This window comes from Bos taurus, chromosome 2 (genome assembly GCF_002263795.3).
Source record: "Bos taurus isolate L1 Dominette 01449 registration number 42190680 breed Hereford chromosome 2, ARS-UCD2.0, whole genome shotgun sequence".
NCBI classification, from domain to species: Eukaryota; Metazoa; Chordata; class Mammalia; order Artiodactyla; family Bovidae; genus Bos; species Bos taurus.
Window position 1 is genome coordinate 121,386,730 of NC_037329.1, and position 14,558 is coordinate 121,401,287.

Consider the following 14,558-nt stretch of genomic DNA (forward strand, 5'->3'; position numbering starts at 1 on the left):
AGTCCATGGGGTCACAAGAGTCAGACATGACTTAGTGACTAGACCACCATGGATTAGGTCCCACAGGGTATAAGACTTCATTAACAGCCCTCAAGTCCTGGACAGACTGATACTCTGTCGAGTCTGGCTTCTTAACCAGGAGGATTGCTGTTGCTGCTAAGTCGCTTCAGTCGTGTCCGACTCTGTGCGACCCCATAGATGGCAGCCCACCAGGCTCCCCCGTCCCTGGGATTCTCCAGGCAAGAACACTGGAGTGGGTTGCCATTTGTTATATGCAGACCTGCAAGGTTTAATCAGTCCTATTTTCAAAAACTTTTCTAGAGTTGGCTGTATTCCCTTTTGGGCTTCTTGTCTCAGAGGATATTATTTTAGATTAGGTGTCCCAGAATCCCTTTTTGATGGGATTTGTATTGGTCTTGCTTTTTTGGCCTTCCCCAGAGTGCTATCAGTAGGTGAAGAATCTGCGTGCAATGCAGGAGACACAGGAAATGCAAGTTCAATATATGAGTTGGGAAGATCTCCTAGAGAAGAAAATGGCAACCCACTCCAGTATTTTTGCCTGAAAATCCCATGGAGAGAGGAGCCTAAAAGGGGTCTAAAAGGGTCACAAAGACTCAGAAACAACTGAGAGACCAAGCACACACACAGACAGTGCTGTCAGCCCACACTTCTGGCCTTAACTTTTCACAGACCTCGGTGGGGAAGAACTCTGTCTCCTCCTCTGGGGTTTTCATGAGCATCATTTGTAGGCTCAGCACATGCTCCAGTGGGACCCTAGTGTCAAACTGTTCTTGGTGGAAAAAGTTACTTGAGCATTTAATTTACAAAGGAGATCTCATCCCCAAGGCGGGGCTAGGGCGCTCTGACACATAAGAAGTTGTGTTTCAGGCTGAGATCCCCTAGTTGGCATTATAGAGGTAGTTAAAATGAATGGTTTACTACTTGTCCAGAACTCCCAAGACTGGGATACACTGGGATGTTTTCTGTGCCACCGTGGTGTTCACTGCAGAATATGTGGCACCCGTATCTGTTAGAAAGCCCATCGATTTATTCCCCACTGGCAGAGTCACCCGGGGCTCCTGTGGCAAAATTAGAATCAGATGCCTCAAGCCTAAGGGAGCCGGTGGGACTTTTCATTCATTATCAGAATATTCCCCTCTTTCTACCATATGAGAGGCTCCTGTCCCCCTGATATACTTTAGCGCCATCATTTTTCCAGTGCCCATCCTCCTTGCAGTAAGCACACTGTTCCTCCCCCAGTGGTGGTGGCTTACCTCATTTAGGTTATTCGGCTTCTGGGAATCCAGTACTGCTGCCAGAAAAGCTGCCTTCTGGTTTCCATCTTTCTTGCTTCTGCTCTTGTTCCCTATGGTTGAATACTCTAAAAGCAACATCTACTAATTGAGAAGGGCTCATTCTAAATACATCATCTAATTTTTGTAATTTTCTTCTTATGTCTGAGGCACTTTGCCCAATAAAGGTCATATTTATCATCCTTACATTCTCAGGGGCCTCAGGGTCTGTATCCAACACCATGCACCTCTTGATATGATGCAATGAGAAGGTCAGATCATTGCTTTTGTCCTATTTCCACTAAAAACATCGCTTGAAACTCATCTTGAAGAATCGTGTAGCTTATCAGTTGTGCTTTTGTTTTTGCTTCCTTCTCTACCTCTCCTGATCTTATATTTACACAGTAGTGCCTATAAGTTTGATAAATCCTTTCCAGAAACTCTGATGGATCTTCATTTGGTTTTTGTTTTACCTTCTGGATTTTGTTTAAGCTCCTTTGTTCAGGTATCCCCTTTTCAGATCAGATCAGTCGCTCAGTCGTGTCCGACTCTTTGGGAGCCCATGAATTGCAGCACGCAAGGCCTCCCTGTCCATCACCAACTCCCGGAGTTCACTCAGACTCACGTCCATCGAGTCAGTGATGCCATCCAGCCATCTCATCCTCTGTCGTCCCCTTCTCCTCTTGCCCCCAATCCCTCCCAGCATCAGAGTCTTTTCCAGTGAGTCAACTCTTCACATGAGGTGGCCAAAGTACTGGAGTTTCAGCTTTAGCATCATTCCTTCCAAAGAAATCCCAGGACTGATCTCCTTGCAGTCCAAGGGACTCTCAAGAGTCTTCTCCAACACCACAGTTCAAAAGCATCAATTCTTCGGCTCTCTGCCTTACTCACAGTCCAACTCTCACATCCATACATGACCACAGGAAGAACCATAGCCTTGACTAGATGAACCTTTGTTGGCAAAGTAATGGCTCTGCTTTGGAATATGCTATCTAGGTTGGTCATAACTTTCCTTCCAAGGAGTAAGCGTCTTTTAATTTCATGGCTGCAGTCACCATCTGTAGTGATTTTGGAGCCCAGAAAAATAAAGTCTGACACTGTTTCCACTGTTTCCCCATCTATTTCCCATGAAGTGATGGGACCGGATGCCATGATCTTCATTTTCTGAATGTTGAGCTTTAAGCCAACTTTTTCACTCTCCACTTTCACTTTCATCAAGAGGCTTTTGAGTTCCTCTTCACTTTCTGCCATAAGGGTGGTGTCATCTGCATATGTGAGGTTATTGATATTTCTCCCGGCAATCTTGATTCCAGCTTGTGTTTCTTCTAGTCCAGCGTTTCTCATGATGTACTCTACATATAAGTTAAATAAACAGGGTGACAATATACAGCCTTGATGTACTCCTTTTCCTATTTGGAACCAGTCTGTTGTTCCATGTCCAGTTCTAACTGTTGCTTCCTGACCTGTGTACAAATTTCTCAAGAGGCAGATCAGGTGGTCTGGTATTCCCATCTCTTTCAGAATTTCCCACAGTTTATTGTGATCCACAGTCAAAGGCTTTGGCATAGTCAATAAAGCAGAAATAGATGTTTTTCTGGAACTCTCTTGCTTTTTCGATGATCCAACGGATGTTGGCAATTTGATCTCTGGTTCCTCTGCCTTTTCTAAAACCAGCTTGAACATCAGGAAGTTCACGGTTCACATATCGCTGAAGCCTGGGTTGCAGAATTTTGAGCATTACTTTACTAGCATGTGAGATGAGTGCAATTGTGCGGTAGTTTGAGCATTCTTTGGCATTGCCTTTATTTGGGATTGGAATGAAAACTGACCTTTTCCAGTCCTGTGGCCTCTGCTGAGTTTTCCAAATTTGCTGGCATATTGAGTACAGCACTTTCACAGCAGCATCTTTCAGGATTTGGAATAGCTCAACTGGAATTCCATCACCTCCACTAGCTTTGTTCATAGTGATGCTTTCTAAGGCCCACTTGACTTCACATTCCAGGATGTCTGGCTCTAGGTCAGTGATCACACCATCGTGATTATCTGGGTCGTGAAGACTTTTTTGTACAGGTCTTCTGTGTATTCTTGCCACCTCTTCTTAATATCTTCTGCTTCTGTTAGGTCCCTACCATTTCTGTCCTTTATCGAGCCCATCTTTGCATGAAATGTTCCTTTGGTATCTCTGATTTTCTTGAAGAGATCCCTAGTCTTTCCCATTCTGTTGTTTTCCTCTATTTCTTTGCATTGATCGCTGAAGAAGGCTTTCTTATCTCTTCTTGCTATTCTTTGGAACTCTGCATTCAGATGCTTATATCTTTCCTTTTCTCCTCTGCTTTTCACTTCTCTTCTTTTCCCAGCTATTTGTAAGGCCTCCCCAGACAGCCATTTTGCTTTTTTGCATTTCTTTTCTATGGGAATGGTCTTGATCCCTGTCTCCTGTACAATGTCATGAACCTCATTCCATAGTTCATCAGGCACTCTATCTATCAGATCTAGGCCCTTAAATCTATTTCTCACTTGCACTGTATAAGGGATTTGATTTAGGTCATACCTGAATGGTCTAGTGGTTTTCCCTACTTTCTTCAATTTAAGTCTGAATTTGGCAATAAGGAGTTCATGGTCTGAGCCACAGTCAGCTCCTGGTCTTGTTTTTGCTGACTCTATAGAGCTTCTCCATCTTTGGCTGCAAAGAATATAATCAATCTGATTTCGGTGTTGACCATCTGGTGATGTCCATGTATAGAGTCTTCTCTTGTGTTGTCGGAAGAGGCTGTTTGTTATGACCAGTGCATTTTCTTGGCAAAACTCTATTAGTCTTTGCCCTGCTTCCTTCCGTATTCCAAGGCCAAATTTGCCTGTTACTCCAGGTGTTTCTTGACTTCCTACTTTTGCATTCCAATCCCCTATAATGAAAAGGACATCTTTTTTGGGTGTTAGTTCTAAAAGATCTTGTAGGTTTTCTTAGAACAGTTCAACTTCAGCTTTTTCAGTGTTACTGGTTGGGGCATAGACTTGGATTACTGTGATACTGAATGGTTTGCCTTGGAAACGAACAGAGATCATCTGTCATTTTTGAGATTTGCATCCCCTTTTGAAGACCCGTTAAGATACATCTCCTGCAGTGTTCTAAAAGTGGCATGCCTCCGTTATTAGGATCCCATTAAGGCTCCACAATCGGAGAAGGCAATGGCACCCCACTCCAGTCCTCTTGCCTGGAAAATCCGTGGGTGGAGGAGGCTGGTAGGCTGCAGTCCATGGGGGCGCTAAGAGTCGGACACGACTGGGCGACTTCACTTTCACTTTTCACTTTCATCATTGAAGAAGGAAATGGCAACCCACTCCAGTGTTCTTGCCTGGAGAATCCCAGGGACGGGGGAGCCTGGTGGGCTGCCATCTTTGGGGTCGCACAGAGTCGGACACGACTGAAGCGACTTAGCAGCAGTAGCAGCAAGGCTCCACAATAGGGACTGCAAGATTTTCCTTCTGGAGTTCCATTTGGATCCGCTAGATGGTGCTGGTGCACTTTCTCTCCAACCTTGTTAGTGACCATAGTCCTTTCATCCCTGCTGCTGCTGCTGCTGCTGCTGCTGCTGCTGCTATGTCGCTTCAGTCGTGTCCGACTCTGTGCGACCCCATAGACGGCAGCTCACCAGGCTCCCCCGTCCCTGGGATTCTCCAGGCAAGAACACTGGAGTGGGTTGCCATTTCCTTCTCCAATGCCATTTCATGCATTCTCCAATGCATGAAAGTTAAAAGTGAAAGTGAAGTGGCTCAGTCATTTCCGACTCTTAGCGACCCCATGGACTGAAGCCCACCAGGCTTCTCCCCGCCCATGGGATTTTTCAGTTAAGAGTACTGGAGTGGGGTGCCATTGCCTTCTCCGCCTTTCATCCCTAGTAAGCATTATATTTATAAAAGGGTCAGTGTCTGCCCAAGTGGAGTCAGTTCAGTTCAGTCGCTCAGTCGTGTCCACCTCTTCGAGACCCCATGGACTGCAGCTCGCCAGGCCTCCCTGTCCATCACCAACTCCCGGAGTTTACTCAAACTCATGCCCATGGAGTCGGTGATGCCATCCAACCGTCCCATCTTCTGTTCTCCCCATCTCCTCCTGCCTTCCATCTTTCCCAGCATCAGGGTCTTTTCAAATGAGTCAGTTCTTCACATCAGGTGGCCAAAGGATTGGAGTTTCAGCTTCAACATCAGTCCTTCCAATGAATATTCAGGACTGATTTCCTTTAGGATGGACTGGTTGGATCTCCTTGCAGTCCAAGGGGCTCTCAAGAGTCTTCTCCAACACCACAGTTCAAAAGCATCAATTCTTCAGCGCTCAGCTTTCTTCACAGTCCAACTCTCACATCCATACATGACCACTGGAAAAACCATAGCCTTGACTAGACGAACCTTTGTTGGCAAAGTAATGTCTCTGCTTTTTAATGTGCTGTCTAGGTTGGTCATAACTTTTCCTTCCAAGGAGTAAGCGTCTTTTAATTTCGTGACTGCAGTCAACATCTGCAGTGAATTTGGAGCCCCCTAAAATAAAGTCAGCCACTATTTCCACTGTTTCCCCATCTATTTGCCATGAAGTGGTGGGACCAGATGCCATGATCTTAGTTTTCTGAATGTTGAGCTTTAAGCCAACTTTTTCACTCTCCTCTTTCACTTCTTCAAGAGGCTCTTTAGTTCCTCTTCACTTTCTGCCATAAGGGTGGTGTCATCTGCATATCTGAGGTTATTGATATTTCTCCCAGCAACCTTGATTCCAGTTGTGCTTCCTCTAGCCCAGCGTTTCTCATGATGTACTCTGCATATACGTTAAACAATCAGGGTGACAATATACAGCCTTGACGTACTCCTTTCCCTATTTGGAGCCAGTCTCTTGTTCCATGTCCAGTTCTAACCGTTGCTTCCTGATCTGCATACAGATTTCTCAAGAGGCAGGTCAGGTGGTCTGGTATTCTCAAGTGGGTCGGTGGCTGGCCAATACGGAGGTGAAGAGTTCAGTGGTACGGAGTGGGTCCTCTTGGCAGGCAGGGTTGTGGTTTCCCCTGGGTTTCCTTTCAGCGGTTGTACCACAGGGTGGCAGTCCTCTGATTCCTCTTCCTCCTGATGTAAGTGCATAAATGCTTCTGCATACGAAATCTTATCTCTTTTCCCTGCTCTTTTGCAAAACACTTCCAACTGTGAGATTGTAAAATAACTGAAAGAGCCGATCAGGGGCCATCACTCTTCTGATCCTCATACACATAGTGTACAAATTCCATTATAATAGTATATCCTGTCTTTCTTAGTCATAGGCTCATGGATCTGTCTGGCCCATTTATCTGATATACACCACAAAAGGCTCTCCTTCAGGACAGATGGAGTATTTACTATTTTTATGTTTGATAGCACCAAGCAGATCCAACATGGAATCGGGTCTTCTATGTAACAGGAGGATCAATAAAAAGGATTGGCCATTAAATGATCACTGAATTTAGGTACTGGTTCACAAGGTTTCAGTTAATACTATTCTGTCTACATTTATATATGTTTAACATTTTCCATTTTAGCAAGTTTTTAAAAGATTAAAACACATATACATAGAAAACCAAAGGGATGTGTTTTCAACCAAATTGACTCTAAACTTTCAGTGGAAATATAAGCTCAGTGGGAAGCTGGAGAAGGTGTCACCAGAGAATGAAACCGTTAGATATCAGTAGCATCACTGACTCAATGGACATGAATTTGAGCAAACTCTAGGAGACAGTGGAGGACAGAGGAGCCTGGCATGCTGCAGTCCATGGAGTCACGAACGGTTGGGCAGACTTAATGACTGAACAACAACAAAAATAAACCTTGAAAAAAATGACAACAAAGGGAAACAGCTGTATGACTATTATACTATGATTTACAGTAAGAAATATACATTTGGTTTTCTTCCCAGTTTATGGGCTTCTCTTTTGGCTCAGTTGGTAAAGAATCCACCTGCAATGCAGGAGACTTGGGTTCAATTCCTGGGTTGGGAAGATCCTCTGGAGAAGGGAAAGGCTCACCATTCCAGTATTCTGGCCTAGAGAATTCCATGGACTGTACAGTCCATCGGGTTGCAAAGAGTCAGACATGACTGAGCGACTTTCACTTCACTATGGTACAGAGCTCCGAAAATCCTTGGAATTTCCAAAGCCATAAGAGTGAGCAAGGTGTCTTTTATTGTGTCAATGAGGTAACTTTGGAAAGGATGGGGGATGGTTGCCAGGAGAAGCGACCACTGATTAGATTGGGACCTTCAATCTCAGCCCCCAATGTCTGGGGACTGGAGAGGAGATGGAGGCTGAATGGAATGCCAGTGATTAAATCAAACCAATCACACTTATGTAAAGGCACCTTCATAAACATTCGAAAGGTTGAGGTTTGGACAGCTTCCACACTGGTGAACCTTTGGAGGTTAGGGAACGCTGGCCAGTTCTGAGGGATAATGGAAGCAGTGAGCCCCTTCATCACACCTCACTTTATTCATCTCTTACATTTGGCTGTTTCTGAGTTACTTCCTTTTGTAAGAAGTAAGTAAAATGTTTCTCTTGAGTTCTGTGAGCGGCTCTGGCAAAATATTCAAATACAAAGAGGGGGTCGTGGTACCCCAGTTTACAGCCCGTTGATCAGAAGGATAGGACTGTGACGGGGGAGCTGAATGAGGGGGCAGTCTTGTGGGGCCTGTGGGGTGTGTCAGACTTGATTCATAGGACACCCGGCTGGTGTTGGAGCATTTCTTCTGGTGGGAGGAAAAAAACCCCACACATTGGACTGGTTTCCCAGAATTATTAGTGACATAGATATAAATAATTTAAGTTGTGTGGCACTGGAACGCTGGCAAATCAATGGAACAAACAAAAAATTATATTTCTGATATTTAGAAATAGATTGATATCTACACCAAAGTGTAATACTTACATGATAAACGTGGCATTTTTAAAAGGATAGGGAAAAACAAATGGCTTGGAACAATTACCTTGCCATTAAGAAAAGAGCATTCCATTCATACTTCTCAGTTGGTGAAAGAAAAGAAAGAAAATGAAAGTGGAGTCGCTCAGTCATGTCTGACTCTTCTCGATCCTGTGGACTGTAGCCCTCCATGCTTCTCTGTCCACGGGATTTTCCAGGCAAGAATACTGGAGTGGGTTGCCATTTCCTTCTCCAGGGGATCTTCCGGATCCAGGGATTGAACTCAGTTCTCCCAAATTGCAGGCAGAGTCTTTACTGTCTGAGCCATTGTAACATGTTGAATTCCTAATATGGTAAAAAAAATTTACAGGTGCAACAGAATCAAAACATACTATAAAATTATAACAGGAAAACTTGGAAGAACTCTTGTATGACATTGGATAGAGGAAGATCTTTGTAACTATGACTCAGACTTCAGAAGTCACAAAAGGGGGGAAAAAGTTCTAATACATCAAAATGAAACATAGCAGGCACCCAACAAGGCTTCCCTGGTGACTTAGTGGTAGAGAATCTGCCTGCCAAGACAGGAGATGGGGGGTTGATCCCTTGGATTGGGAAGATCCCCTGGAGAAGGATATGTCAACCCACTCTAGTATTCTTGCCTGGGCACTCCCATGAACAGAAGAGCCTGGTGGGCTACAGTTCATGGGGTTGCAAAGAATCAGACACAACTTACCAACCAAACAGCAACAGGCACCCAACGAACACTGGACATCAGTTCTCCTGGGTGGAGGGGCTCCTTCCTCAGAGCCCCAGCCCCCAGCACTGTACCTAACACTTCTAATGGGCCCCACATATGGTAATGTTCTAAAAAATTATGAAATGTATTGATGTATATTTCCTTTAACATCTAAAAGATGAAGAAGAATTTCTGAAGAGTTGTTTAAGCAAAACCTATCATTAAAGTAGTAAAGGAGTAAAGAGGCAGAAGATATTAAGAAGAGGTGGCAAGAATACACAGGAGAACTATACAGAAAAGATCTTCATGTCCCAGATAACCATGATGGTTTAATCATTCACCTAGAGCCAGACATCCTGGAATGAGAAGTCAAGTGGGCCTTAGGAAGCATCATTACAAACAAAGCTAGTGGAGGTGATGGAATTCTAGTTGAGCTCTTTCAAATCCTAAAAGATGATGCTGTGAAAGTGCTATAAACAATATGCCAGCAAACTTGGAAAACTCAGCAGTGGTCACAGGACTGGAAAAGGTCCGTTTTCATTCTAATCCCAAAGAAAGGCAATGCCAAAGAATGTTCAACTTACTGCACAATTGCCCTCATCTCACACACTAGCAAAGTAATGCTCAAAATTCTCCAAGCCAGGCTTCAACAGTACATGAACCATGAACTTCCAGATGTTCAAGCTGGATTTAGAAAAGGCAGAGGAACCAGAGATCAAATTTCCAACATCCACTGGATCATCGAAAAAGCAAGAGAGTTCCAGAAAAACATCTATTTCTGCTTTATTGACTATGCCAAAGCATTTGACTGTGTGAATCACAACAGACTGTGGAAAATTCTTCAAGAGATGGGAATACCAGACCACCTTATCTGCCTTCTGGGAAATCTGTATGCAGGTCAAGAAGCAACAGTTAGAACTGGACATGGAACAACAGACTGGCTCCAAATTGGGAAAGGAGTCTGTCAAGGCTATTGTCACCCTGCTTGTTTAACTTATATGCAGAGTACATCACGAGGAACGCTGGGCTGGAAGAAGCACAAGCCGGAATCAAGATTGCCGGGAGAAATATCAATAACCTCAGATACACTGATGACACCACCCTTATGGCAGAAAGCGAAGAACTAAAGAGCCTCTTGATGAAAGTGAAAGAGGAGAGTGAAAAAGTTGGCTTAAAACTCAACATTCAGAAAATGAAGATCATAGCATCCGGTCCCACCACTTCGTGGCAAATAGATGGGGAAGCAGTGGAAACAGTGTCAGACTTTAATTTTGGGGGCTCCAAAATCACTGCAGATGGTGACTGAAGCCATGAAATTAAAAGATGCTCGCTCCTTGGAAGAAAAGCTATGATCAACCTAGACAGCATATTGAAAAGCAGAGACATTACCTTGCCAACAAAGGTCCATCTAGCCAAAGCTATTGTTTTTCCAGTAGTCATGTATGGATGTGAGAGTTGGACCATAAAGAAACCTGAGTGGCAAAGAATTGATGCTTTTGAACTGTGGTGTTGGAGAAGACTCTTGAGAGTCCCTTGGACTGCAAGATCAAACCAGTCAATCCTAAAGGAAATCAGTCCTGAATATTCATTGGAAGGACTGATGTTGAAGCTGAAACTCCAATACTTTGACTACCTGATGCGACTGACTCATTGGAAAAGACCCTGATGCTGGGAAAGATTGAAAGCGGGAGGAAAAGGGGACGACAGAGGATGAGTTGTTTGCATGGCATCACCGACTCGGTGGACTTGAGCTTGAGCGAGCTCTGGGAGTTGGTGATGGACAGGGAAGCCTGGCGTGCTGCAGTCCATGGGGTCGTAAAGAGTCAGACACAACTGAACTGAACTGAAAGTAGTAGTATTCTCAAAAGACGTTCACTCATGCCACCTCTGCAGTACACTTTTCCTCATTTTACAGTTTTCTCATGTAATAGGAAAAAATAAAGACAAATGCTGCCCATCAGGATTGCCACAGTACCTCTTAGCTATGTCAGTCTTTCCCCTTGGGTAATTTTTCTGACATTAACTGGTAACTACAGGTCTGCAAAAGACCTTCCTCAGGGGACTGGGGACTGAAGTGAGGAAGTAGGCGCCTGACAGACACTGGTAGACACAGCTTTGGGTAAGAGCTAATAAATACATGGGCTTCCCTGGTGGCTCAGATGGTAAACACTCCACCTTCAATGCAGGAGACCCAGGTTTGATCCCTGAGTAGGGAAGATCCCTTGCAGAAGGGGATGACAACCCACTCCAGTATTCTTTCCTGGAGAATTCCATGGACAGAGGAGCCTGGTGAGCTACAGTCCGGGGGTCGCAAAGAGTCGCAAAACACGCACATAATAAATAGTTATCCAGGTAGAGTTTACCATCTCTGCAATTATGAAAAGGTTAGTTCCTTACTTCCAACTCCACACCCAAACTGATGTTTTGTATGCTTCACTCTAATTGCATTTCCGATGAGGGTATTTCCTTGTACAATAAACAAACATAATGAGTAGCGTCCACACTGCTCCCCAGCTCCTTTAATCATCTCCACTAGAAAACTATGTATTAGATAGACCAGCAACAATGTGAATATGTTGTAGGAAGGGGGGCCCCTTCCAGGGCCTGAGAGTGGGTTCTTGTCTAACACTCGGAAATGAATTGTCTGAGGAGGCACATGTGCTGACAAAGCAAGAGACTTTATTGGAAAGGGGTGCTGGGGCGGAGAGTGGCAGGGCAAGGGAACCCAGAGGAACTGCTCTGCCACATGGCTCCCAGTCTTGGGTTTTACAGTGGGTGATGGGACGAGTTTCTGGGCTGTCTCTGCCCACTGATTCTGACTCAGGGTCCTTCCTGTGCTACATGCATTGCTCAGCCAAGGATTTCAGCAAGGAGGGTTCTGGGAGGTGGTAGGACATGTGGCATCTCCTTTCATTCTTTCCCTAATTCTTCTGGTTGGTGGTGGCTTATTGGTTCTGTATTCCTTACCAGGACCTCCTGTCGTAAAATAACTTTTGCAAACATTCACTACAGAGCCTAGTCAGTGTGGTTCCCGTAACACTCGGGCATGTAAGTATTTCATCTTTTCTGTACCGAAGGCAAGCTAACCATAGACCAGCACTTGATTAAGAAGTCTAGAAACAGAGTTGTCTCCCCTTCTGTTTGTAGCTTTAAAAAAAACTGTTATCAGCTACATATACATCCCAGCTAAAGTCTGCTGCTGCTGCTGCTAAGTCACTTCAGTCGTGTCCGACTATGTGCGACCCCATAGATGGCAGCCCACCAGGCTCCCCCGTCCCTGGGATTCTCCAGGCAAGAACACTGGAGTGGGTTGCCATTTCCTTCTCCAATGCATGAAAGTGAAAAGTGAAAGTGAAGTCGCTCAGTCGTGTCGGACTCTTAGAGACCCCATAGACTGCAGCCTACCAGGCTCCTCCGTCCATGGGATTTTCCAGGCAAGAGTACTGGAGTGGGTTGCCATTGCCTTCTCTGAAAGTCTGCTAACCAGATTTAACTAATCATCAATGATTGGGAAAAAAATATATATATAATGATTTTTGTACACAGTTATCTGATTCAGTTCCATTTTCTACATTAGAGAACTGAAGTTCAGAGCAAAGAATCCTGTGTCGTATTGTTCTTGCCTGTCTGCTATTACCAGAGCTGGCCTGCAGCCCAGACACTTTCTGTTCCCAGAGTTTCTTTACTATCTAATGCTGCCCTCTTTCTCACTGCCACATCTCTTGGCCTGGCTTTGGGGTCAGATCGCTTCTGGTTTTTAATTATCTTGCATTCTCTGAAGCAGTGTGGCAGATGAGAAAGTGGTAGCGATGCACAGATAGTGGCTTTTTCCATAACTAGTAAATAGTCCCGTTGTTACTAAAGCAACAGAAAAACGGTAATTGCAAACACGTACAGTCCTTATTGTGTGTTAGACACTATTGCAAACTTTTCTGTGTTATAGCAACTCATTTAATCCTCACTGCAGTTTTTTATATAAATAATTATTACAGATGAGATTCTGAGGTACAAACAGGTTCCTTACTTTGCCCAAGGTCATACAGCGGCAAAGTGGGATAGGAATGGATGCCATCCTTTACTTTTATTTACAACTACGATGCTTTTTCTCAAACTTTTTATTTTGAAAAATTTCAAAAGTACAGAGAATTTTAATAGTATAATGAACACCCGCATACATAACTCTCTCTAGATTTAACAGTTACCAACATTTGCCACACTTACTCTATCTGCATTTATGTGTGTGATCATGACACTTCAACATCTGTCCTGGGCAGGTCACCCCCAAATATGCCTCAATGCATACCCATTGTTTTGAAGTAAATTTACTTCAGAAACAGCAGGTGGGGAAAAAATAATATACTTGGGATGGACATGTACACCCTGCTATAATGAAAATGAATAATCAACAAGAACCTACTCTACAATACATGGAACTCTGCTCAATGTTATGTGGCAGCCTGGATGGGAGGGGAGTTTGGGGTGAATGGATCGGCATATATGTGTGGCTGAGTCCCTTGCTGTTCACCTGAAACTATCACAGCATTGTTAATGGGCCATGAACGTGAAAGTGTTAGTGCTCAGTCCAGTGGGACTCTCAGTGACCCCGTAGACTCCTGGCCCACCTGCCAGGATCCTCTGTCCATGGGATTTCCCATGCAAGAATACTGGAGTGGGTTGCCATTCTCTTCTCCAGGGGATCTTCCCAGCCCAGGGATTGCACCCAAGACTCCTGCGTTACAGGTGGATTCTTTACCATCTCAGCTACCAGGGAAGCCCAATAATGGGCTATCAGATCAGATCAGATCACTCGGTCAGTCGTGTCCGACTCTTTGCGACCCCATGAATTGCAGCACGCCAGGCCTCCCTGTCCATCACCAACTCCCAGAGTTCACTCAGACTCACGTCCATCGAGTCAGTGATGCCATCCAGCCATCTCATCCTCTGTCGTCCCCTTCTCCTCTTGCCCCCAGTCCCTCCCAGCATCAGAGTCTTTTCCAATGAGTCAACTCTTCACATGAGGTGGCCAAAGTACTAGAGTTTCAGCTTTAGCATCATTCCTTCCAAAGAAATCCCAGGACTGATCTCCTTTAGAATGGACTGGTTGGATGTCCTTGCAGTCCAAGGGACTCTCAAGAGTCTTCTCCAGCACCACAGTTCAAAAGCATCAATTCTTCGGTGCTCAGCCTTCTTCACAGTCCAACTCTCACATCCATACATGACCACAGGAAAAACCATAGCCTTGACTAGACGAACCTTTGTTAGCAAAGTAATGTCTCTGCTTTTGAATATGCTCTCTAGGTTGGTCATAACTTTCCTTCCAAGGAGTAAGTGTCTTTTAATTTCATGGCTGCAGTCACCATCTGCAGTGATTTTGGAGCCCAGAAAAATAAAGTCTGACACTGTTTCCACTGTTTCCCCATCTATTTCCCATGAAGTGATGGGACCGGATGCCATGATCTTTGTTTTCTGAATGTTGAGCTTTAAGCCAACTTTTTCACTCTCCACTTTCACTTTCATCAAGAGGCTTTTGAGTTCCTCTTCACTTTCTGCCATAAGGGTGGTGTCATCTGCATATCTGAGGTTATTGATATTTCTCCTGGCAATCTTGA